At 40.1% G+C, this 25,287-nt stretch overlaps 2 protein-coding genes across 2 annotated transcripts in view; one reads left to right on the top strand and one right to left on the bottom strand.

Moving 5' to 3' along the window:
- asic4a (acid-sensing (proton-gated) ion channel family member 4a) overlaps positions 1-25,287 on the top strand; it is a 205,485-nt gene that overhangs the window by 128,695 nt on the left and 51,503 nt on the right. The gene's annotated exons all lie outside the window — the stretch shown is intronic.
- The window catches only part of fev (FEV transcription factor, ETS family member), a 312,131-nt gene continuing 309,070 nt past the window's right edge, over positions 22,227-25,287 (bottom strand). Inside the window, exon 3 of the transcript XR_007898427.1 lies at positions 22,227-22,495. The gene's annotated coding sequence lies outside the window, so the exon portion shown is untranslated. The remainder of the gene's footprint in view (positions 22,496-25,287) is intronic.

The following is a 25,287-nucleotide window of genomic DNA, read 5'->3' as shown; positions in this document are numbered from 1 at the left end:
GTTAATTCCCTGCCACATGCTTCTAGAGTTGGTGGTGTTAAACTGTCCTTCAATCTTTTTCCTGTTGTAGGGCTTTACTGGTTGTTTAGATCAGTGTTACTATCAGAAATAATTAATAATTATTTCTGTAGTTATTAATTAATATTTAAATTAATCAATTGAATCTAACTCATTAAAACCTCATATGGGGCTCCAATAAATGCAGTGTGCTACGTTTAGGAGCAAGTTTGGTTATTAGCAACAATGAATAATTATCAAAGATAATTATTAATTATTAAAATCAATAGAACATTGATGAGAATCAATGTTAGCTTTTTTAATCCTTTAAATCAACAATTATCAAAGATAATCGTTAATTGTTAACATCGATGAAACATTAATTAAAATTAACACTAGCTTATTGATCATTCAAATTCAACAATCATCAAAGATAATCATTTATCAATTATCAAAAATCAATAGAATATTAATAAGGATTAACATTGACGGGGCACCACCCTGAAATCAGGGACTAATAACCAGATAGTAGAAAACAGTCTCAATATTAGATTGTTTTCTTAGGAAAATCGACATCCGAAGAATATTGATTTTCGGGGAAAAAAACAATGAATGAAGGTTTGAATCCGAGCACTGACATCCCGTCAGCATGACACAGGCGTATGCAAAAGAAACCAAAACACTTCTCTTTGTAATATAAACAAAGTTTATTTATGCAGTAATATCAATTAATAATTAATACAATGCAGTCAATAAACTTCCGACTTACAACTACAAACTAAACAGTGATATGATTAGATATGGAAATAAAAATAATCCTATAACACATAAGGCGTGTGTGTGTGTGTGTGGTTAGTATGAGAGAGAGAGAGATGACGGCCCTAAAGCCGATTTCGCGATCGTGGGAGAGAAAGCAGCTGTTAGTTCATCGCTCAGAGACGCGGTGGACGGCTCGTAAACAGTCGCACGTTATTTGACTCTTTAATGGATGAACTCAGTTGCTGTCTCACCCGCGATGGCGAAATTGCACAACAGTCCAGTTTGGTTGGACCACAATACAGCAAAACAAATTTGTGATAATTAATACCCTGAGTATTAATAATGAGCGGACATGGCGGTCCGTAAACTGTACAAGCAAAAAACCTTGAAACAGAAAAATAACACACTATAATATTCTATCTCTGCCCAGACGTAAACTTCTTACTTGAATCGCATGAGGACACAGGTAGAATGTGTTTTCCTCCGTCCTTTAACTCTGACCCGGTACCTTGAGGCTCGGGTGATGACGGGAGGCCGTTTCCTCACTCTGTTGGCGGGCACGGCTGTTGATTCTCGGCGGGCTGGCGGAGAACTCAGAAATGTAGACTTGATTGAAGATGAAAGAGAAATCTTTAATCTCTTCACTTCTGTAGGCAAACGGATGAAGATGCGAATTGCTCGGCGGTCTCCTTCAGATCCGTTAGAGTGTTCGGTTGAACACAGAGTAATCTCAACTCGTCCACCGAGATGGAGATTGTATGGCTACAGTTTCAAGTCGGACATTACTTCCTTGTGCCACGAGGTTGCACATGAGAGCAGCAATGAACTGCGTCCACACACTGCAAGCAAAGTTGCTGGAAGCAAATCCCGAAAGCATTTCAGAGGTATTTCAACTCCTGATGATGTCATGGTTTGAGGTGCATTCTGTTGTGTGCCTCATCCAATAGGAGTTGAGAGTTCGATCCTTTAGTGAGCAAGGCTTCATGGGATTTGTAGTCTGTTTTGGACTCCCTTTGTTTGATTTTGGCGCAATTTTTATCAGTAAGATTTACAACTTGGAATGTGGGGGCTTGAGTTAGGTTTTTACGATTGTGTTAGGCCTGCCTTTGTCTTCTATCTGAATACATGAGGCCCATCACTGTACTGACGTTTTGCTGATCTGATGATGTTGAAATGTGAATGTATAAATATATCATACATTTATTTTTACAAAATGACAATCACAGAAACCCAAAAATCTAATCACACCACTGGATAGGTTTGCATTTTTCACACATTTGGGGACTCAAAAGTATTTATTTTTTTCCAACATCATTTATAAAAAACTTAAAATTCAGACATGTCTGCTCCTTCGAATCAGGACAGTTTGTGCTGCGCTAAATACACCACACTCCAACATCCCAACGTCAGCTATTATCATAGGCACGCTCTCTTGAAGCCACCTGCGATAAGAGGGCCAGTGACCAAGCCAACTATGACATTCCATTGATCCAGAAAACTGCTGCGGAGCCAGCCTTGAAATTAGTTTAAATTGCTGAATCAAAAAATGTTATCCCTGATTTTGGCAAGGCCAGCGTAAACCCCTCTCCCTTAATCCCTGCCTGATGTGAAAAGTTGTCAGGGATCATGTCATCTGCCACCCAGCTGATGGGAGAATTTGGATTGCTTGTGACAGAGAGACACACAAGCAGGATTTGATGTAGGATAACATTTAGAACTTGCCAGGGTCATGATTTACAGAGTAGTTTTTGAATGCGATCTGCAGAGACTTTGTGCTTTTCAATTAAATTATACGCCATTCCTTTCCTCAGATCTGCTGTAAGTAGTCTGTTGAGTCACAAAACACAGCCCTGGTACACTCACTCAGTGTTCGGCAAGAGACATAATTTAAAGTCACTCATGCTCTTTTATTTTTCAACCCATTTTGAGTTTCCTAAAATAGAGAAGAAATGGAGGTGCTGGTGGGCTGGGTTTCCTGGGCTGAAAACAGGGCTAATGTGGCATAAGTGCTCCTAAGAGGATTACTGATGCAAACTGAGTGGGGTGTAATGCCCAACTCAAGCAATATCCATCTAGGAAATGCCAACCTTTTCGTCATCCACTGTCCATTACTGAATACACTCAGAGAAATGAAATTTTTAGGCACATTTTTATATTTTTCTCCCCAAAAAATGGAACCCTACCCCCACCCATAGTTTTTCTTTAAAACACTCCACATTTTACAATTTAAATGAGTAAAATCCAAATTGTTGAGCACTTTAACAAGAGATGTACATTAATCATACTGTATGTTGAGCATTACTGGCACATTATAACACGGCTCTCTGGAATACTCGATTCTGACAGGTCAACGACAACATCTAGTGGTCTGATATTTCTCAGTAACAACCGCACATCGACGAATCAGACTGCTCATTCGGATATCACAGCCATCTTTCCTGCTCTTCGGATCACTGTGCATTCTCTAAAAGTAAGCTAATAAAATAATTTCAACTCAAATCAATGTTTCATGTGCATTTATTATTTTATTTATTTGATAAGTAGTCTTGTCATAAGATCCACAATGATCAGTCAGACTTTCATTAATGACAAAATAAACACCAACAGAACTCAGACGCAAACCGGAGGTTCAGCGATTTATTTATTCTCACATAATTACATAATTTCAATGCAAATCAATGTTTCATGTGCATTTATTTGTTTAATTGGCAAGTAGTCTTGTAATAGGCTGAATAATGAAGAGTCAGACAGTCATTTTCACAAAATAAACACCAACAGAACTCCCGATGCAAACGAGGTGGATTTCAGCGGTTCATAGATTTCTTTCTTGACACATATTTACATAATTTCAACACAAATCAATATTTTATGTTTTATTTATTTGGTTAGTAGCATGTAAAAAGAGAGATAATGTACAGTTAGCCTGTTGTTATTGCAAAATAAACCTTTTCAGGGTGATACAAGATACAAGTCCTGATCTCCCTTTCGGGGTTTATTTTGCGATAACAACCGGCTGACTGTACATGATTCCTTACATATTAAGAGGATAACGCAACACTTTTCCTTTAAGTTATAAAATTAGTTAATTATCTTCTGCGATACTGCAAGCATTTTAAGGGCCAGAGTACGCCGCAGTGTTCATGTTATATAATTAACAAGCTGCTAGACAAAATAATTGCATAATTTGTAATTACACTGTAATATCTGGAAAAATCTCATGTAATAATGGGACCAAATTTTAAATCCCTTTTCTCTAAAAAAGTATAAGGTTTTCATGGGAGCCGCATACTTATTGTCAAGTTAAACATAGCGCTGTAGATGGTTTGACTAGCAAAGCTAAAGATACAGATTTTAGCTCCACTTATTAAAGACATTACATTTTTAAAGAATTAAAGACAGCTGCTTAGCCTTCAATGTTATGTTATTCAAATCCTCCACCAGATTGTTGTCATGAATTAAGGTGCACAGTTAAGGTCCACACACACACACACACACACACACACGACTTTCTATTTTTGTTTGGCTTTTATGTTGTTTTCTTAAATGTCAGTGGACTCTTAGTACAAAACTGGTCTTGCCTTGTTTCGCTCCAGATCCTCTATTGGTCTTGTAAGACTAGAGCTCTAAATCTATCACTTAATCCCTCTTTACAGCTGAAGGGAGTGAGATGTCCACTCTATGGCCACTCAACACATGGCAGTGTGGAAGATACTCGAAGGATAAAAGAATAGCCCCCTGGATATTTAAGGATTAGAATGTCCTGTAAGAACCTATTGATTAGTGTCAACGCTAACAACACACGATGTATTACACATAGATTAAGATGTCTGCCAAAGACTTTTTAATAAACATAACAGCAGGTACCTAAGTGTTTATTATTTGTTTAAGGTTAGTTATTTAGATAAGTGATTACATTGTAATTTACCGAAGGCCAAACATTAGATTTGCTTCAAGAAAAATGGAACAAGCAAACAAACAAACAACTTTCAGCATGCAAAATTTTGTCTCGCATTAAACAAACACAATATTATAGTAAAAATGTGTAATTCAAAAACATGAAGTTACCCAGAGCAGATTCAGTGTTATTTGGAACTAAACTGCTCTGCTCTTTATGAAGTACAATTCAAATTGCTCAAATTTTGCCCTCCTCTTGTCATCCACTGTTGGTTTGCGTGTATGTAATTTTGTCACAAACAATGGCGTAGATTTGGTTTGAACATTGAGGGGGACCAAATGTTGGTTTGGGGGGGGGGGGGGGTATTTGGTTTGGGAAGTGTTATGTTTCATTACAACACATTACACAATGCATATATTCGTATATTCAGTGTAGGGATGCCGCGCTGTACATTTTTGAAGGTTAGATTACCGTCTGAGAAAAAAATCAAGGTTAACTGGTTTTACAATTATTTGCACATTTTCTTATGCAACAGCACTGATGCAAAAAATGCATATCACATAACGTATTTCTGGGGATATGTGGATGCTAAGGGAAGCCCTATTATAAGAAAACTGATAAATACACACAAAAAAAGGAGGAAGAGACGCTCCAATCTAGGGCACGGCACCGCTTATGCACATCCCGAGCTTAGTGATGTGCTTAAGTGTAAACAGAGTGCTTCAAAAGTGCATAAATGTAAGATTACTGTGGGTGCGCAACATGTGCATCAGTTTATAAAGCAACCCATTGTCTGTCAGACAATAAAGAATCAGCAACAGACTCTAAATACTGTCCACAACACCTTACAAATAAACCTCTGGACTATGCATAATAATGTGAACATTGCTTAAAGCAGGCAATTTAAAGTTCGATCATGACTAAATGTTGAATGCAGTGATTTTGTACAGAAGCAATGCTTTAAATAATGAGGATGATTTAAGATACTCGCTGATAGTAACTACACGCACACTGTCATCACACAAAGTAGCATCTTCAATTCATCACTTTAAAATCTACACAGCTAAAAATATTAAACTTACTAGTTTGTTGTTGGACGACTAGTGGAGCATCCTGTCCAATTTGTAGAATGTAGTTTCTTTCTAGAATTTAGTTTCTGTCTGCTTGTTTTACATCCGTCATTTTCAGTCAGTCATTTAAATGCAGCCAAACAGCTGATTTAAGTTGCTTTTTTGATGGATATGAGTTTGGTAGATCGAGTTCCTCTGTTATATTTTGGAATTTGTGTGTTTAAGCTTCAGTTTCACGTAAATTGAAAGTTCACATTCAGTCCGCAACACCTGGCCATTAAAGCACCATGCGGCCACCGTGTGTAACCATAGCAACAGCTCCAGTACCCACACAGGCACAAGAGTTTTCACATTTAGGCTTACAAAATCTTACAATGTATATTTATACATTATATATAATATTTTGCAAAGAGTAAATAAAACATTTCATGGTTCCCTTTCGATTTCGGTCACTCCTTTTCTCCAATTTCTGAACTCCTATTGGATCACGCCAATTCAGATGCAACTGAATTGAGCCAATGGAGTTCGCATCAGCTCAGCCAATGACATTGAGCGCGTGGCGCTCAGCTTTCTATATAAGTGGGCGACATAACGGCATCAGTCAGAATTTATCTCCTCCACTCCTGGATTTCACTGTTGAATCGCACTTATCTGCAGTGGACGGCGCTTCCCTTCCTGAAGACGACCGCTCCCCTGCCGTGCTCTGGTGAGCTAAAAGAGTTTAATATTTCCACGCTTGCGCTGGCTGGACCATCTTTTTCAAGATGCCGTCGCGTAAGTGCAGATGTGGGAAACCTGTTCGCACGTCTGACGGCCAGAAGAGCTGTGTGTTCTGTCTGGGCCGCGCCCATGCAGAAGCAGCGCTGGTCGAGGCTGAATGCCCACACTGCGAGGCAATGTGCCTCAAAATGCTCCGTACTCAGATAGCGCTATTTAAGCGCAATGACCCGACCGCTCTCGCTCTGTTACCCCCCTGTCCCTCGAGGACCTGGGGAACGATGATGCTCAATGCGAGGATATGGAGCAAATGGATTGTGAGGCTGTACCGCCGGCTCAAGTCACGCATGCACCCACACCCCCACACTCTTCTTCCTCCGTCCTGTTCACTAAAAGTTTTCGCCCGCCCAACGGCGCTTCTGCCCTCATGCAGTTCGGCAGCTGTGAACATGGAGAAGAGGACAATGATGACGCCGTATCTCTCACAGCTTCAGACACTGTCAGCTCGTCCGCATCATTTTAGGATGCTGCTTCTCCCCCCCCTAAAAGATGGAGACCGTTCTTTGACAGCAGATGCAGAGCTTCTCACTAAGGCTATAGATGAGCTGGAGCTTGAATGGTCACCTCCGTTAGAGCCAACTCATTCTCGCCTGGACGAGTGGTTTTTGCCGGGTCACCAAACTAAGACCACCCCGCATAGACCTGGCCCGTTTTTCCCTGAGGTCCACGCTGAACTCTCCAAATCGTGGAGTTTGCCATACTCGCTGAGGCTGCACCTCTCCAATACAACAGCTTTTACATCCGTCAACTGTGGAGACCAAATGGGATATGGCTTGCTTCCCCCCATTGAACAGGCGGTAGCAGCCCACTTATGTCCCTCGACTCAAGCTGGCTTGAGATCCCGCCCACTGCTCCCGTCTAAGCCATGCCGGCTTACTTCAACACTAGTGGGACGCACCTATAATACAGCTGGGCAAGTAAAAATTCATAAAAAAAATGGATGAATCCGGTCCTGATCCGACCATGTTCAAAGAACTTCATGTCGCAACCGATTTGGTGCTAAGAGCAACAAAGGCCATCGCTGGAGCAATTGGGCACTCCATGGGAAATCTGGTCGTCCTAGACCGTCACCTTTGGCTGACGCTGACCGACATGCGTGATGGGGACAAGTCAGCCCTCCTCGACGTGCAGGTATCCCCCGCTGGTCTCTTCGGCAATGCAGTGGAAGCCCTATCGGAGTGCTTCCAGACAGCCCAAAAACAGCAACAGGCTATGAAGCATTTCATGCCTAAACGAGGCAGTACTGCTGCTCAACCCAGCCATTCACGCTCCGCTTCAATGCAGCGCCCCCCGAAACGGCAGAACTTTTCTTGCCTTGCCGGCAGTGCGAAAAAGAAAAATACACAAACACTCACGAAAATAGCTATGTTCCTCTTCACGCACCCACACACATCCCAAAAACCGTCAGCCCCACCCCTGGGCCGGGTGCCGTGTTAAGCTCTTCAGTGATCTTGCTATCCCCGCTGTCCGAGTGAATAAAAGCATGGGAATCCCTTCCCGGCATATCAAATTGGGTGTAAACAACTCTAAAGCACGGTTACACACTTCAATTTGCAAGAGACAGCCGCCGCGCTTCAACGGCATGATGCCGTTGACAATGTCATCTCAAAATGCTCACATTCTGCGAGCAGAAATCGACAGCTTGCTAGCAGTACAGGCAATAGAACCTGTCGAGCTCAGTGAGCGTCAAAAGGGCCTTTACAGCCATTATTTTCTTGTCCCGAAGAAAGATGGCAGGTTGCGTCCAATTCTGGACTTAAAGCTTCTGAATCACGCACTGTCAAAGCGCCCGTTCAATATGTTGACACAAAGGCAGACATCCGTCAGAACGACTGGTTTGTCTCAATAGATCTGAAAGATGCCTATTTTCATATCCCAATCGTTCTTCATCACAGACGCTTCTTGAGGTTTACATTCAAGGAGATGGCATTTCAATTCACAGTCCTGCCGTTCGGCCTTTCCCTTGCTCTGCGCACATTCACGAAATGTGTGGATGGAGCTTTAGCCCTCCTGAAAGCAGAAGTGCTGCGCATACTCAATTACCTAGATGACTGGCTCATTTTAGCACAGTCAGAGACTGTGGCGCACTCGCACAGGGACAGGCTGCTCACGCATTTGAATACACTTGGCCTACGGGTCAATGTGAGGAAGAGCTCATTAATTCCCAGTCAGGAAATATACTTCTGGGGTTGTGTTTGAACTCTGTAACAATGCGCGCTTTGCTCTCGGCCGAGAGAATACACTCAATATGCGGCACAGCAGCAAGTTTCAAATTGGGCAGGTCTCTGCCTCTGAAATGCTTTCAGAAACTCCTCGGGCTTATGGCAGCCACAGCAGCGGTCACTCCCCTTGGTCTGTTACACATGAGACCTCTGCAATCCTGGCTCAACCGCCAAGTTCCTCAACGGGCATGGCGCTACGGGCACCATCGCATTGTGGTCAACAACCACTGTCTATCTGCGATAGCACCATGGACAGCTCAGGAGTTTTACCGGCCTGGGGTCACCTTAGGTCAGGTTTCCAGATGCAAAGTAGTTACTACAGATGCATCCAACACGGGCTGGGGTGCATTATGCGATGGCTGCCCGACATTCGGGGATTGGACGAATGTAAAACAGACCTGGCACATCAACCACTTGGAGATGTTGGCAGTTATTTTAGCCCTAAAAGCATTTGAGTCAGAGGTGATGGGGCATCATATTCTGATTCACACCGACAACAAGTCGGTAGTGGCATACATCAATCACCAGGGCGGTGTGCAATCTCCAGCAATGATGACACTCATGCGACAGCTCTTCAAATGCAGCGGCGAGCGTCTCCTGTCGTTATGAGCAACCCATGTGCGCGGAGCCCTGAATTTTGGAGCAGACATGCTCTTGACAGGGAGTGATCGCAGGGGAGTGGAAACTCCACCCCCTGACAGTCACGGAGATCTGGAACAGATTTGGGAGGGTGACGATAGATCTGTTCACCTCCCAGGAGAGCTCTCATTGTTCCCTGTGGTATTCCATGACAGCATAGGCCCCGTTGGGGGTGGATGCGTTAGCTCACAAATGGCCAGTGGGTCAAAAGTATTCATTCCACCCGCTGCGCCTCATCCCTCCACTCCTCTCCAAAATCAGGGAGGAAATGGAAACAGTACTACTGATCACGCCGAGGTGGCCGAATCAACCGTGGTTTCCAGAAATAGAGCTCCTTTATACGCGTTGGTGGGAAATCCCACTAAGACGAGACCTTCTTTCTCAGGCTCGTGGCTCGATTTGGCATCCGCGGCCGGAGTTATGGAACCTACATGTGTGGCCATTGAGCGGGTCACGTCGGATGACGAAGACCTCTCACAGGCGATAAAGAATACAATTTTGCACACTAGAGCCCCATCTATGAGATAGGTCTATGCCTACAAATGGAATGTCTTTGTGAAATGGTGCAAAATGCGACATGACAATCCCATTAATTTTGGAATTTTTACAGGAGCACTTAGATGCAGGTCTTACTCCATCTACACTAAAAGTATATGTAGCCGCTATTTCGGCAAATCGTGCAGCTGTAGGGGGCATGCCAGTAGGTAGACACTGATTCGTGGTCAGTTTTCTAAGAGGCACGAGGCGATTGAATCCTCCCCGCCCAGCTACAATTCCTACATGGGACCTGGCCTTGGTGCTGAATGCGCTGACTAAAGCCCCCTTTGAGGCGCAGATAGTCACTTTACAAGCTTCGCCCAGCACCTCTGCACGATTTTACAACCTTGATGTGCATTCGGTAGCTTCACAGATATTGTCTGTGCAGCAGCATTAATTCATTGTGTTCTAAGGTCCGCTTCGAGAACTCGATGAATTCACTTCGTTCCCCGACCGCACGTGCTTGTGCAACAATGCAAGACTCGGCCCTTCATTTTAAGCACCATCATACTTTGTTTATATTGCCTAATTACACTACATGCAGTATCTCTTATGTCTCGGCTGTGCTTTAGACATTCGAATGTAAAGCGGTGCCACACTCGGGCCATACCACTTGAATATATATTTACTGTTTCCCACACAAATACATTAATATACTTGTGTCTCGGTCAAGCCTTAGACACTCATTCTCTGGTCAAAAGATAAATATGCACTGTGTTTCCCTTAGTGGAACTCAGCCGTTTCACTACCGGACTGTGCACCTGGCTGTGCTCTACTAGGTCTGCTTGGAGCCCTCTTAAAGGCAAAGCATCCCGCTACTGAGCGATGCGAATGTACTTGTTACCTCGCTCCCTCAGAACTGTCAGGGCAAGATTGATTTCTTATACGCTTCCTATAAGCTAAGCGTTGTATCTTTATGACACAATCTCATGTTCTGCCCCTTCTATACACTCGGGGTAGTTACAACGAGATTCGCTCTTGATTGTTATGTGTCCTTTGTCCAGTACCGCGGCGTGATCGTACACGTTCCCATAAGCATCAGCGACACGATGTAAGTGACCGAAATCAAAAGGGAATGTCTCCAGTTATGTATGTAACCTCGGTTCCCTGAGGTGTAGGGAACGAGACATCATATAGCTAGCCGCGCTACCAGACGTCACTATCAGGCGGCTCAACCACCGCTTTCAGTAGATAAATTCTGACTGATGGTGTTATGCCGCCCACTTATATAGAAAGCTGAGCGCCGCGCGCTCAATGTCATTGGCTGAGGGGACGCGAACGCCATTGGCTCAGTTCAGTTGCATCTGAATTGCCATGATCCAATAGGAGTTCAGAAATCGTAGAAAATTAGTTTTTCCCATAAGCGTTAGCGACGCGATGTCTCGTTCCCTACATCTCAGGGAACCGAGGTTACGTACGTAATCAGAGATGTTTTTAACCATGGATTTAAAATTCTTACGGTTAAATTAACCGTGATATTTTTACTCGTGGTTAATCAGAATCAGAATCAGAATCAGCTTTATTGCCAGGTATGCTTACACATACAGTGGTGTGAAAAAGTGTTTGCCCCCTTCCTGATTTCTTATTTTTTTGCATGTTCGTCACACTTAAATGTTTCAGATCATCAAACAAGTTTAAATATTAGTCAAAGATAACACAAAATGCAGTTTTTAAATGAAGGTTGTTATTATTAAGGGAAAACAAAATCCAAACATACATGGCCCTGTGTGAAAAAGTGTTTGCCCCACCTGTTAAAACATAACTGTGGTTTATCACACCTGAGTTCAATTTCTCTAGCCACACCCAGGCCTGATTACTGCCACACCTGTTCTCAATCAAGAAATCACTTAAATAGGACCTGCCTGACAAAGTGAAGTAGACCAAAAGATCTTCAAAAGCTAGACATCATGCCGAGATACAAAGAAATTCAGGAACAAATGAGAAAGAAAGTAATTGAGATCTATCAGTCTGGAAAAGGTTATAAAGCCATTTCTAAAGCTTTGGAACTCCAGAGAACCACAGTGAGAGCCATTATTCACAAATGGCGAAAACATGGAACAGTGGTGAACCTTCCCAGGAGTGGCCGGCCAACCAAAATTACCCCAAGAGCGCAGCGACAACTCATCCAAGAGGTCACAAAAGACCCCACAACAACATCCAAAGAACTGCAGGCCTCTCTTGCCTCAGTTAAGGTCAGTTTTCATGACTCCACCATAAGAAAGAGACTGGGCAAAAATGGCCTGCATGGCAGAGTTCCAAGACGAAAACCACTGCTGAGCAAAAAGAACATTAAGGCTCGTCTCATTTTTGCCAGAAAACATCTTGATGATCCCCAAGACTTTTGGGAAAATACTCTGTGGACTGACGAGACAAAAGTTGAACTTTTTGGAAGGTGTGTGTCCCATTACATCTGGTTTAAAAGTAACACCGCATTTCAGAAAAAGAACATCATACCAACAGTAAAATATGGTGGTGGTAGTGTGATGGTCTGGGGCTGTTTTGCTGCTTCAGGACCTGAAGACTTGCTGTGATAAATGTAACCATGAATTCTGCTGTCTACCAAAAAATCCTGAAGGAGAATGTCCGGCCATCTGTTCGTGACCTCAAGCTGAAGTGAACTTGGGTTCTGCAGCAGGAAAATGATCCAAAACACACCAGCAAGTCCACCTCTGAATGGCTGAAGAAAAACAAAACAAAGACTTTGGAGTGGCCTAGTCAAAGTCCTGACCTGAATCCTATTGAGATGCTGTGGCATGACCTTAAAAAGGCAGTTCATGCTCGAAAACCCTCCAATGTGGCTGAATTATAACAATTCTGCTAAGATGAGTGGGCCAAAATTCCTCCACAGCGCTGTAAAAGACTCATTGCAAGTTATCGCAAACGCTTGATTGCAGTTGTTGCTGCTAAGGGTGGCCCAACCAGTTATTAGGTTTAGGGGGCAATCACTTTTTCACACAGGGCCATGTAGGTTTGGATTTTGTTTTCCCTTAATAATAACAACCTTCATTTAAAAACTGCATTTTGTGTTTACTTGTGTTATCTTTGACTAATATTTAAACTTGTTTGATGATCTGAAACATTTAAGTGTGACAAACATGCAAAAAAATAAGAAATCAGGAAGGGGCAAACACTTTTTCACACCACTGTACATGGAATTTGTCTTGGTGACAGGAGCTTCCAGTGCACAACAATACAATATAGCAACAAGAGATAATAATAAAATAGAATTGAATAGAAAATAAAGTATATATAGAATACACAATAAGACAATATACAGTATATTAGTACCTAATCCCTAATTCAATGAATACTCTTAAATATGTATACACTGTATCATATCAAACATTCAGAAAAAAGCATTTCTGTGGATGCCTTTAACATTTCCACTGACTCCATATATGACTCAAGTGATATATTTCATGTTTTCTAAATTCATACAAAAGATTTGTGTGGGTTACCGACCTACAGACCGAAATTGCACATTGTCAGCTACAGTTTTGGGTGTTTTATTCCTGCAGGGGGCGCTTGACCCTTTAAAACTGAATCCTCCATTCATCCGCATTTAAATCTACTAATACTTTACAACCACATTTGGAGACATTTTACACTGGTTAGTTATTTTTAACAAAAACTAATAATTGCAAGGTTCATGCCTGTGAATGAAATCGGCCTCAGCATTATCTATTAAAGCATTTTTTTTAAATCCTCATCCAGTAATAATAAACTACTGTGAGTTCATGCATCCTGGCCAGTGCTGAGAAAAGTAACATGAACCACGTGACATCTCCCCCAATTCTACGCCAGTGGTCACAACCATTACTTACAGTATATTCTATGTGTAAATTCAAAGAGGAAAATTATTTTCATTATTCTAGTGAAAGAATCAAGCATTCACAAATTTAATAAATATTTTGTAAGATCATCCTGAATTTAAAAAAAAAAAAAAATGTAATTTTTTTTATTATTATTATTTTTGACCAGATATTTCTATAACTCTAATCCCCTGATCTCCTCAAAAAGATCCATACTGAGTGGGTGAATTGCATGAAATCTGCTTTTTATGCTGTTCATCAATAGACAGAATAGAAAGCCTGAGTCAGAACACAAGCTTATGTGTACATGAAAAGCAAAGATTTGAAACAGCTAAGCTTTCCTCTGTGAATTGCATGAATTTCAGCTTGTATACATATCATTCACACAACTCAGCCCTCAAAACCCCAGATTAATTTTTCAGTCAGCTCAATGTATGGAACGCTGTTTGCATATGACACAGGCCTTATGATCGATTTAGTGTGATATTTGTTCATGCACATTAATAACAAATGCTCCAGGCTGAGGCCTTCAAAATTGACTGTTCTATTGAAAAGAATCAGAGTAAAGCAAGAGGATGCCCAAAGGAATTAAACTCTTTTCATGAAATAGATGCATCAATAGCCGCTCTGAGTAAAACAATATTTCTTCTGAAGGGTCAATATTGCACACAGCTTTGTATTTCATCTGATCAGATGTGCTTCTAGTTTACTAAAGACAGATTTCAAATCTGAGCATAAAACCCAAATAACCCCCCTTCCCATGTATATTAATTAATTTTCCTCTCACAGTAGAACACATTCAAGATTCAATCTCTTTATTGTCATTGTGCAGGTCAGGACCGGATTAAGACTCTTTAGTTCCCCTGGTCATTTAGATCCAATGTTTTCTTCCTCAAGGGGACTTTCCTTGGATACGCATTCAAATCTCGATGTACTGTACGTCTCATTAGAGAAATCTGTCTACTATATTCAGTAATTTGGCAAGCACGAAAAATTTACTTGAAGAAGATTTGGAGACTTAAGAAGGTGGAAGAACAGGATGTGCCATGACAAGACCTAGATATCTGAGGTGACTGACACTGGGAAATCCCAATAGAAATTGCCGATATGAGAAAGCACAGAGGCAGTGATCACCACATGCGAGAACAAGCACGGATCACAAGTTCAATAGTGCAGGGGTTTACAACACCACAAAAGACCCAAGAACTGTGCAAGAAAACCCCTGAGGCAATCCAACACCTTATAAGAGGAAGCTGGATGCAGGTGGGAACAACATTCAGTGAACTGCACAAACAAGTCACTGAGATTGTGTTGAGATATAGTATATCAGTACTGAAAACTTTTGGAAAAGTCCAAAATGACAAAGCTAGGATCCTGTGGGACTTCCACATCCAGTCACAAGCAAGTACTAGCAAACCAACCCAACATTGTGACAAGGAGCAAGAAATGCAGGTGGTAATAGATGTGGCAGTCCCAAATGACAGTAACATCAAGTAAAAGTTGTATGAGAAACTGGAGAATACCAGGAATGGAAGGAAGAGCTAGAAAGTGGCAAGTCAAAGTCAAGGAATTCAAATGTTGACTGTGGCTCTCAGGACTGTGAAGCCCCAGCTTGAAGAATTACTTCAGCAGATTTCATTACTTCAGAGATCTCCATCCCAAAGAGCAATAACTCCAGAACAGCCTAGATCCATTGCCGAGTCCTAAGCATCTTAAGCTTCTCAAGAGATTGAGAACAATACCACCCACAATATAAATTATATTTACTGTGTATATATAATTTCTGTTTCTGTTATATACAGACCTCTTCCACTTTGTTCAGCCTGCTACCATTGAATACAAAGGCACCTAGGCTAGGCTTGCATAGGTGCACAGTTTATTCCCTCTTCACCAAAACTCAGTCAGGCTCTGACTGCAAAGCTCTTCAGTGGATCCATTGTGCGAGTAGTGCAAAGCTTTGCTGCATACTCTTCTGTATGTTTCCCCTAACCCCAGTCACATTTTCCCACATAAAGACTACATTTACACTGACCACCCAGGGATTGGTCTTGAGCACAGAGTTGGTGATTCCATGAATAAATTAGCATATTTGCACACTGCGCATGTTTTAGAAGGCAGAACAGATTGATGTGTATTGTATTGTATTGATGTATGTATTCCAACACAATCAGGTCCTATTAGATCAGAGTTGGGACAAGGCTGATATTGTGCAAAAGCACTTTTAATGGTCAGGTGTCATTGAAAGTGCAATCCCACAGTAAATACTGAGATGGCTCTCAAGTGACAGTGGGGTGGCAAAAGTCCTTACCTTGTGATTACACACTGTGGGCGTGTCCCTCCCTTTGTTAAATACTTGCTTTGCCCAAGATCTCAAGGGAAATTAAGCTGTATCATTGCGAACATTTCACCACTGTCTAGAGGACTCTCTGGAGTGGACACTTTTTAATTTTTTTCATTATTATATTTTTTAATAAAGGAGACTTTGAATCACTGCATGACGGACTGGGTTTTAATTAAACTGGGATTTTGAAGGGGTCAGGGTTGAGTTTGTAGAAATGCTTTTTGGAGTATCACACACTCAAAGCTAATAGGAAGGGTCTTAGGTCACAGGGAAATGAACAGTACACTAGAACACACATGTACAGTGCACATTCTGTGTGGGCTGGAAAGGGATTTGTCCTCACTAACAGCAGAGTACAATCTGTTACATTTATATTATCACAATAATTTAAACAAAATAGGGTGATGCATATGGTTTGGATAATCTTATATTAGTTATTAACTGATATTTTGATGATAATGAGAATTGCGAATGAGACTCTGTTTATGTTAGCTTTCAGTGTCTCTAAAGTGGACAAATACTCACAAAGGTTCAAGCTGTCCATTATCTCTTACCCAAATGGAGTCTTAAATGAAAATTCGGTAGGAGCTTGCTCATCTAATCTGCCAATCAACCTGCAGGCTACAGAGTATATAAGCCATCGCTTACCGACAGTCTTTCCGGCATCCTTCCACCTCCCTATCTCCATCATCAATCTTCTAAGAGTTCCTGCCCTATAGCCTCTTCCTCGAGCCCCACCATTGCAGAGAGCAAGACACATAAGTTTACCCTTTATCACTAAAAGATTCTACAGGTAGGCAAACTCGCGAATTTATTTATATTCTTTGATATCTCACTGAAAAATTAAAGACCTACAAAAAAGAAACAGCATGTCCAATCGTGGGCACACACTTATGCCTCCTCTTTTCAAAGTTAATTTTCTGCTTAAAGGTTTCCCTAGAAGGGTCAAACTTTCTTGAGAATTTTGAGAAAGTAAGACTGATGCAACTTTTGCAGCTTATAATATTTATGAAGATCCTTTGTAAAATAAAAATAGAAATAGAAGAATGTATACACGATGCATACTATGTCAAAAGTTTGGACACACCTAATCTTTCTTTATTTGTACTACTTTCCACTTTTTAAAATAATAATAAGTCATCAAAACTACATAACACAAATGGAGGTAAAGTAATCATGCAATGGCCCAAAAATGAAAACTATCCATTCCACTATGATTTTGTAAAGAAATGCATACAGGCACAATTTATATTTGTCAACAAAACTAATTTCAATCATGAACAGTAGCATAAGCCTTTAGATCATGGTATTCAACATCATGAGAAACATAAATTCATTGAGCTGTGTAAAAACCTTTGTCTGATTTATATTTTTATATGTACAAAAGCCTTAAAGTAAGCAACTGTAAAATGCAAATTATACTTTTTGCATGCTGTCACGCATTTATTGAGTTTGAATCTTGCAATGTATCTAGTAGTCCTTTAACTTTACATCTTATCCATTTAATTTTGAATCAGAATAGAACAAAAAATGTTTACTATTGTAACAGATGTAGTGGTAGCAGATAACTGGTAATTAAGATACACTTTAAAGTGTCATGAGACAAGGTTTAAGATTTATAGCTAAACTAAGGAGTGTGGGAATGATGGATGGGAGATCAGCAGTCTTGCCAGTGTTTTTTGGGCCCCGCTGTGTTTAAAAATTACCCATCAAGCAAATCTGAGGGCGGCTGCTGATAGAAAACTAGGAGGAGGTGGACATGCCTGCTAGATTAAACCTTTAGCATCGCTCCTGCACAGGTATCCCTGGGCTCAGAACAAACTCCCAGACATCAGTATCAGATGTCTGATTTTAACCCCCTATAGGAAGCCTGGAGTTTCCACCAGCATTACCACCAGATCAAGAGCAACTCAGGGAATCAAACCTAATTGATCTATATATTCACCCCCATCCCACCCTACACACACACACACACACACTCATGTTGGTGCAGCTATCTTTACGAGGACTTTCCATAGACATAATGAGTTTTATACTGTATGAACTATAGATTTTTACATTTTCAATAAAACATCGTTTAGTATGTTTTTTTGAATGATTTGAATTATGGGGACACTAGAAATGTCCTCATAAACCACATTTATAGCGTAATTACCAGTTTGTAACCTAAAAAAAAGTCCTCGTGAATCACTTAAACCTGCCCACACACACACATGCACACATCAAAAGAGACATATAACCCCTGGAGGTGTGCATTGTGTGTGTAAACCTCTAGGTGTAGCCTAGACCTTGAAGTTCATTGAGGTAGATTGACTGCTGAACATTTCACCTCAGGGATGCAAGGACAACCTAGATGATTGTCAGTTTTAAACAGTGTTCGAATTGAGTCTGAGCTCTTTGCATTCTACACCTTTTAACAGTAACAATAAAGCAAGAATAATTTCGGGGATTGTTTGTATTTTTCTTTAAATTGATCACTTGGAGTTTACAAACAGGTTAAACATGCAACGTAAACTTTCTTAAGGACATGCTCAGAAGATGTAATTTTATGCTATACTAGAACCCCGGTCTGTGATTAATTCTGTTCCTTCATCTCGGGGACCAAGTAGTCAAAGACATTTCTGCCAGCTCCCCTTTTACTGTACATCATGTCCACATCAAGTGAGAGAGAGAGAGAGAGAGAGAGAGAGATTGCATCTGTCTGACAGCTCGGTAATTTATTTTGTCTTGCTCTCTAAATCAATTTTTTATGTATATCCAGACCTCTGTCCTATGTTTATTCACCAGTCAAAACAGATTTAGGTTATTACTGGAAGGAAATTCACCAGGGTCTAATTGATACAGTCGTAGCACTTTACAATAAGACTGTATCCAGTAACATTAGTTAGTTAAGGAATGGTTAACATGAAATGTACAACAGTTAGTTCTGGTCCTCGAATCTGATTGGACGAGAGACGTTCCATGAGCACTGATGGTCTGACACCATCAGCACTCGGACGCTTCACTGTGTGTATCACTCCGCTTGTGTTCGTGCCATTCTTAACTAAAGTGTAAGAGCAGTGCAAATGTGTTAAGAGCTACTGTTTGTCTTTTTTATTTGACATTACATATGTTAGCCAGTAGGTGGTGGCAAAAGATCAATTTTATGTGTAATATGAGCCAGTTGGTGACGTGAAGTGAATCCGCGTCAGCCACTGTTTACATACAACAGCGCTCCGTGATCGCTACTACACTACTAAAGCTAGGAAATAGCTTTAAATGGTTTTAAACGAACAACTTCGGCATTACGGCTCATCACAGCTGAGAGACACAACAGACTGATTGATTACAGAACTCAAGGCACTTACCTCTTACCGGAGTTTCCACATTGGATACATACTGTTTAAAATGGTGGAGGACATTGCGTTTCCTATAGTGATTGACTCTTGCACACCGGCTATCGTGAAATAGAGAGGAATACCCCCACTTAGACAGCTATTTTACCACTGAGAAAGCTGATCTTCAGAAAGCTGACAGCATCTCTGTTTGGGAGTGGCAACAGGTGATAGCACACACTCTCTCTCTTTCTCTCTCTCTCTCTCACACACACACACACACACACACACACCACACACACACACACACACACACACACACACACACACATCCATCCTTGTTTATCCAATAACTTGTTAGAAACAGCACAAGCTGTTATATTATTTCTGAAGTGACATTTTTGAATGACTAACGAAGGCTTGGACGCATCATTTGGTTTGAACCAGCAACGGCAGATTATGATCCGTCGCGTAAGAAAGTAGTTCCATGCACAAATGCATTTTTATGACAGTACTCAGTTTTTCCAAATTTTTTTAAATGTACTTGTTTGTCGAACTGTTGAATATAAGCAATATCACACTCGCAATCATGCTATATGGCCCTAAATAAGCACTGCTGTGATTACCTGAGGCCGAATCACAGCAGTGCTGATGTAGGGCCATATCGCACTCTTTCTCATGTGATATTGCTTAACTAACAATGAACTATATTGTACAGCATTTATTAATCTTGGTTAATGCTTATTTAAACATATATATATATATATATATATATATATATATATTTACACTAACGGTTGTATATGTAAACATAAATGCAATATGATCTAACAAACTATGAAAAATAAAATTTTGATAAATTAACATTAACTAAGATTAATCCTTTCTGTAAAAAATTCGGTTTAGTGTTAGTGTTTAGTTCATGATACATAGAATTGCATTGTAAAGTGTTACCGATACAGTTAAACATTTTTACAACTACAAAATAGTTTCAAAATACCCAACTCATAAATGTATACCCTAAAAATTTACATATAATAAACCTGTGTATCAAGATTACAATCTCAAAGCATTAACTCGCAGCATTTTCTTATCTCACCACCGGCACGCTTAGCTGTTTACATATAAAATGCATATTATTGGGAATTCTTAATGCATTCAGTAATGAAATGCAATACTTTGTATTCTGCTGAGATTAGGTTCAGCTGTGTGAATAGGTAGATTGAAAATCTGTCACCCACTATAGTGGTCTCCAGCGGATACATTTCCATTTCTCCTGTCCCCTCTTTTCACGACCTTGAGGTTTGATTGAAAAAATAATCAAAACAAGATCAAACTCTCTGAAATTTAACATAACTCAGGCTCTCGCCCAATTCAGAGTTCACAGCTCCGTTATGAATAGAAATGCGCATCAGATAAATTTAGAAAATCTTAACTACATTAAGTGCAGATAAAAGGGTGGATATTGAAGCATGTCACTCTGCTCACTCAGCTTGAGGACAATCTGGGGCCCATCAGGTGAATCAATCAATTAACTTCTCCCTTATGTCTCTCTTAAAGAAATAAATACAAAAATTCTATTAGTATGGGGTTTATGTTATTAGTGATGGCATTGGTGTCATTCTAGCCACTTCAGACAGCACAGGACACAGGCAGAGTCAGGGCTAAGCGGCAGGAAATTAATTTGTCATTGCGATTGCAAATGCAAAATCTAAAGGAACCTTTACGAAATGAAAAATTCAAATGATGTTTGTGCTAAATGCAAATGGAAAGCAACAGGCAATTTTTTCAGATGCCCATTATTTGACACCCTCTCCACTAGGAATAGTTAAGCACTATTGCAACGTTAATAAAATGCGAGTTTGACTGGAAGGGAAGGATGAGTTTTCACATTGTTAAGAGAGGAAATAGGTGTCTTACTTTTCTCTTTTTTTTTTCTTTTTTTTTGAGGACACCAGAACAAAGTTTTGAAACCTACAGAAATGTTTCTTTTGCTCTGTTTAAATTTATTTTGAGAATTAATTTCATTTCAGTCAAGCTAGATATCACCTGCATGACATTTCACAAAAATATGTTGTAAGGCAGCAGAATGTGAGGCAGAAAATATAGAGCTCCCTTTTCTGCCACTCAGTCTATTTATATTTATCCAAACCACACCTCTTCTTCCATACATTCCCTTGCATCTGTATATAACAGGTTTGTATTTGTATATACGTATACACTGGTGGCCAAAAGTTTGGAATAATGTACAGATTTTGCTGTGTCAGAAGGACATTGGTACTTTAATTCACTAAAGTGGCATTAAACTGATCACAAAGTATAGTCAGGACATTACTGATGTAAAAAACAACACAATCACTAATTAAAAAAAGACATTTTTGATCAAATCTAGACAGGCCCCATTTCCAGCAGCCATCACTCCAACACCTTATCCTTGATACGTAATCATGCTAAATTGCTAATTTGGTACTAGAAAATCACTTGCCATTATATCAAACACTATTTGGTTCATTAAATGAAGCTTAACATTGTCTTTGTTTTTGTTTTTGAGTTGCCACAGTATACAATAGACTGGCATGTCTTAAGGTCAATATTAGGTCAAAAATGGCAAAAAAAATAAACAACTTTCTCTAGAAACTCATCAGTCAATCATTGTTTTGAGATTTCATGCAAAGGTGTAACTACAGGCTTCAAAGACAAAGGACAACTGGCTCTAACAAGAACAGAAAGAGATGTGGAAGGCCCAGATACAACTACACAAGAGGATAAGTACATCAGAGTCTCTAGTTTGAGAAACAGATGCCTCACATGTCCTCAGCTGACAGCTTCATTGAATTCTACCTGCTCAACACCAGTTTCATGTACAGAAGTAAAGAGAAGACTCAGGGGTGCAGGCCTTACGGGAAGAATTGCAAAGAAAAAGCCACTTTTGAAACAGAAATCTAAAAGAAAAGGTTAGAGTGGGCAAAGAAACACAGACATTGGACAACAGATAACTGGAAAAGAGTGTTATGGATCTTAACCCCATTGAGCTTTTGTGGGATCAGCTAGACTGTAAGGTGCGTGAGAAGTGCCCGACAAGACAGCCACATCTATGGCAAGTGCTACAGGAAGTGTGGGGTGAAATGTCACCTGAGTATCTGGACAAACTGACAGCCAGAATTCCAAGGATCTGCAAAGCTGTCATTGCTGCATATGGAGGATTTTTTGATGAGAACTCTTTGAAGTAGTTTAAGAAGTTCTGATTTTTATTTTTTTCAAATTGTAATAGTAATTTTTCACGTTATTAATGTCCTGACTATACATTGAGATCAGTTGAATGCCACTTTGGTGAATAAAAGTACCAATTTCTTTCCATAAGTACATATAGATAGATAGATCTTTTCTGCCAGTACATATAGATAGATAATTGCTAATTGTCTAAAGGCTTGACATCATTTTCTGGAATTTTCCAAGCTGCTTAAAGGCACAGTTAACTTAGTGAATGTAAACTTCTGACCCACTGGAATTGTGATATAGTCAATTAAAAGTTAAACAATCTGTCTGTAAACAATTGTTGGAAAAATTACTTGTGTCATGCACTAAGTAGATGTCCTAAATGACTTGCCAAAACTGTAGTTTGCTAATATAAAATCTGTGGAGTGGTTAAAAATTGAGTTTTAATGACTTCAAACTAAGTGTATGTAAACTTCTGTCATTAACAGTATATTTTCAATTCACTTTTTATTTTTATTCTATTTATTTATTTATTTATTTATTTATTATCTCTGTCTTGTTGCTGTATTGTTTTTTTGCACTGGAAGCTTCTCTCACCAAGACAAATTCCTTGTGTGTGTAAGCATACTTGGCAATAAAGCTAATTCTGATTCAGATTCTGACACTCAATTCTGCAGATTTCTATCACTATCTTGTTAGTTTGCCATACAACAGATCCATAGAACATCTGTCACTCATTCTGCGGGGGAGGAAGAAAACTATTTAAGACATGTTTGCCAGGTAAACTTGCAAATCAAGCAGCTGCAAGTCAGCAGTGTGAGACTTTGGGCAGCATGTTTTTGAGAGCATTAAGCTTGTTAGTTGCTCTTTATGGAAGCAGAGTATTGACCATCCACTTGGCCTTGATGTTAGCGAGTCAGAGTGGCCTCACTGGAGTACCCTGCAGTCTCATGATCCCAATTTGGCTAACATGGAGTCCACATGCCAAACATCTGCGAGGATGGCCCTGCTCCACTCAACTAATAACACACCAGCAGTTCTAGATACTTCACTCCTCTTATAAGAGAGAGAAAAGTGTACAGGTTCTTCCCCATGTGGTATTGTGAAAGCTTTTGTAAAAAAAAAAAAAAAAAACGTAGTCAAAAACAATCAGTCTTTCAGCTTTTCCAATTATTCTTGATTACCCTTTGACCTGTACTCAATTTTTGAAACTTTCCTCATACAATTTTTTTTCCCTATGTAATTTTGTTGCTATTGCACCATCTTGTGAATAAATCTAGTGCTGCATGTCTTATTTACATGAGCAGAGCAACATATTTCTGTGTCACGCACACACTTTAGACTGAGCACTTCTGAAACTCTGTAGGCAACATCTATCTAGTGTTTGTCTTGCTGTCTGATTCCAAGGGCAATCAAAGCACAACAGCCCAGGTTACTTAATTCACTATTTTTCCTCCACAGATTTAATTAGGACATGGTGTAGTGCTGATAGCATTTGAGGAAGTTATTTAGCTATCAGCAAAATGTTATCCGCTTTTTGGCTATATCTCAGCTATCACAAGTATGTAGTACAGAACTACACAGTGAATACTAAAGGTGTTGCTTCTCTGTAGTGAGAAGATTGAAAGCAGGGGAAGTGGAGGCTTAAGTTAAAAAGAAAGGCACCTTAATTAAAACCAAAGGAAAGAAACTGTGCCACAAAAAAAATAAGGCGACAGGGTTTGTTGCAGCAGCCCAGAGCATCTTATTAACAGACACAGTCACCAAATACTGAGCACCAAAATGCAAACAAGAAGAAAAGGGGACAACTAAAAAGGAATTCTTAGATAAAGTGTGTAATTTTTGGAATGTTTAAATACTTAATCCTATCCCAATTTAATGTGCAGAGACAACAATAAGTTAGCCATTCGTAGGTTGAATCCCCTGAAAATTGTAAACTCTGTGGCACTATCAATACTCTGTTTGTTTAAGCATCCCAACCAGCCTGACATAGCAATATTGGCTCAAACAATGGAATGGGTTTTTAACAGGATTATTTGTTTGATCAAAAATTAACAGATAAGGGGAGTGTTCGGGAAACCTGTTTGGCAACAGTCATTATTTTTGCAATTTTGTTTGGTGCTGATAATGGTGCAGAAATTGCACACTTCACCTTTAAGGGCGACGGAGCCACACAAGCTTGCACAGTTGCACATTTCCCCCTCAGCTGAGCTCTGATTCAGCCCATCAAAGTGCAAGTAAAATGGAAAGGTTATCTGACCACCATCAGGCGCTGACTTTATCATCAGGTCTCAAAGATACTTACTGCAGCATTATGAGCAATGTATTCTACTGACCACACTACAAAGACCCCATTTACACCTGGTATTAAGATGCGTCTAGGGTGATCCAATCACATCGCTGTTTACATCTGTTCGCTTAAATGCATTTCCTGTATTACCACTTGCGTTTGAATTTTAAGGGGAGAGTCTCTGATTTGATGACGACATATATCAATCACTGTAGTATGTCAGTATGTCTGTTACTGCATGACAATAAAGCGCAACAAAGTCTGAATAGACAAAGAAAGCTCGAAAAATGGTGTGTTTTACCCAGATGCATCTAAAATTTGATCTAAGCACAAACGCAAAATTATGAGCAAAATTATCTGTTATTTTAGTGGATCACCTGTATTAACCTGAGATGTTTGTGCTTGTCATCTGTGTCCC

The sequence above is a fragment of the Myxocyprinus asiaticus genome, chromosome 11 (genome assembly GCF_019703515.2).
Source record: "Myxocyprinus asiaticus isolate MX2 ecotype Aquarium Trade chromosome 11, UBuf_Myxa_2, whole genome shotgun sequence".
Taxonomy (NCBI): domain Eukaryota; kingdom Metazoa; phylum Chordata; class Actinopteri; order Cypriniformes; family Catostomidae; genus Myxocyprinus; species Myxocyprinus asiaticus.
The sequence above is the reverse complement of the archived record's forward strand: the minus strand, read 5'-3'. Positions and strand labels throughout refer to the sequence as shown.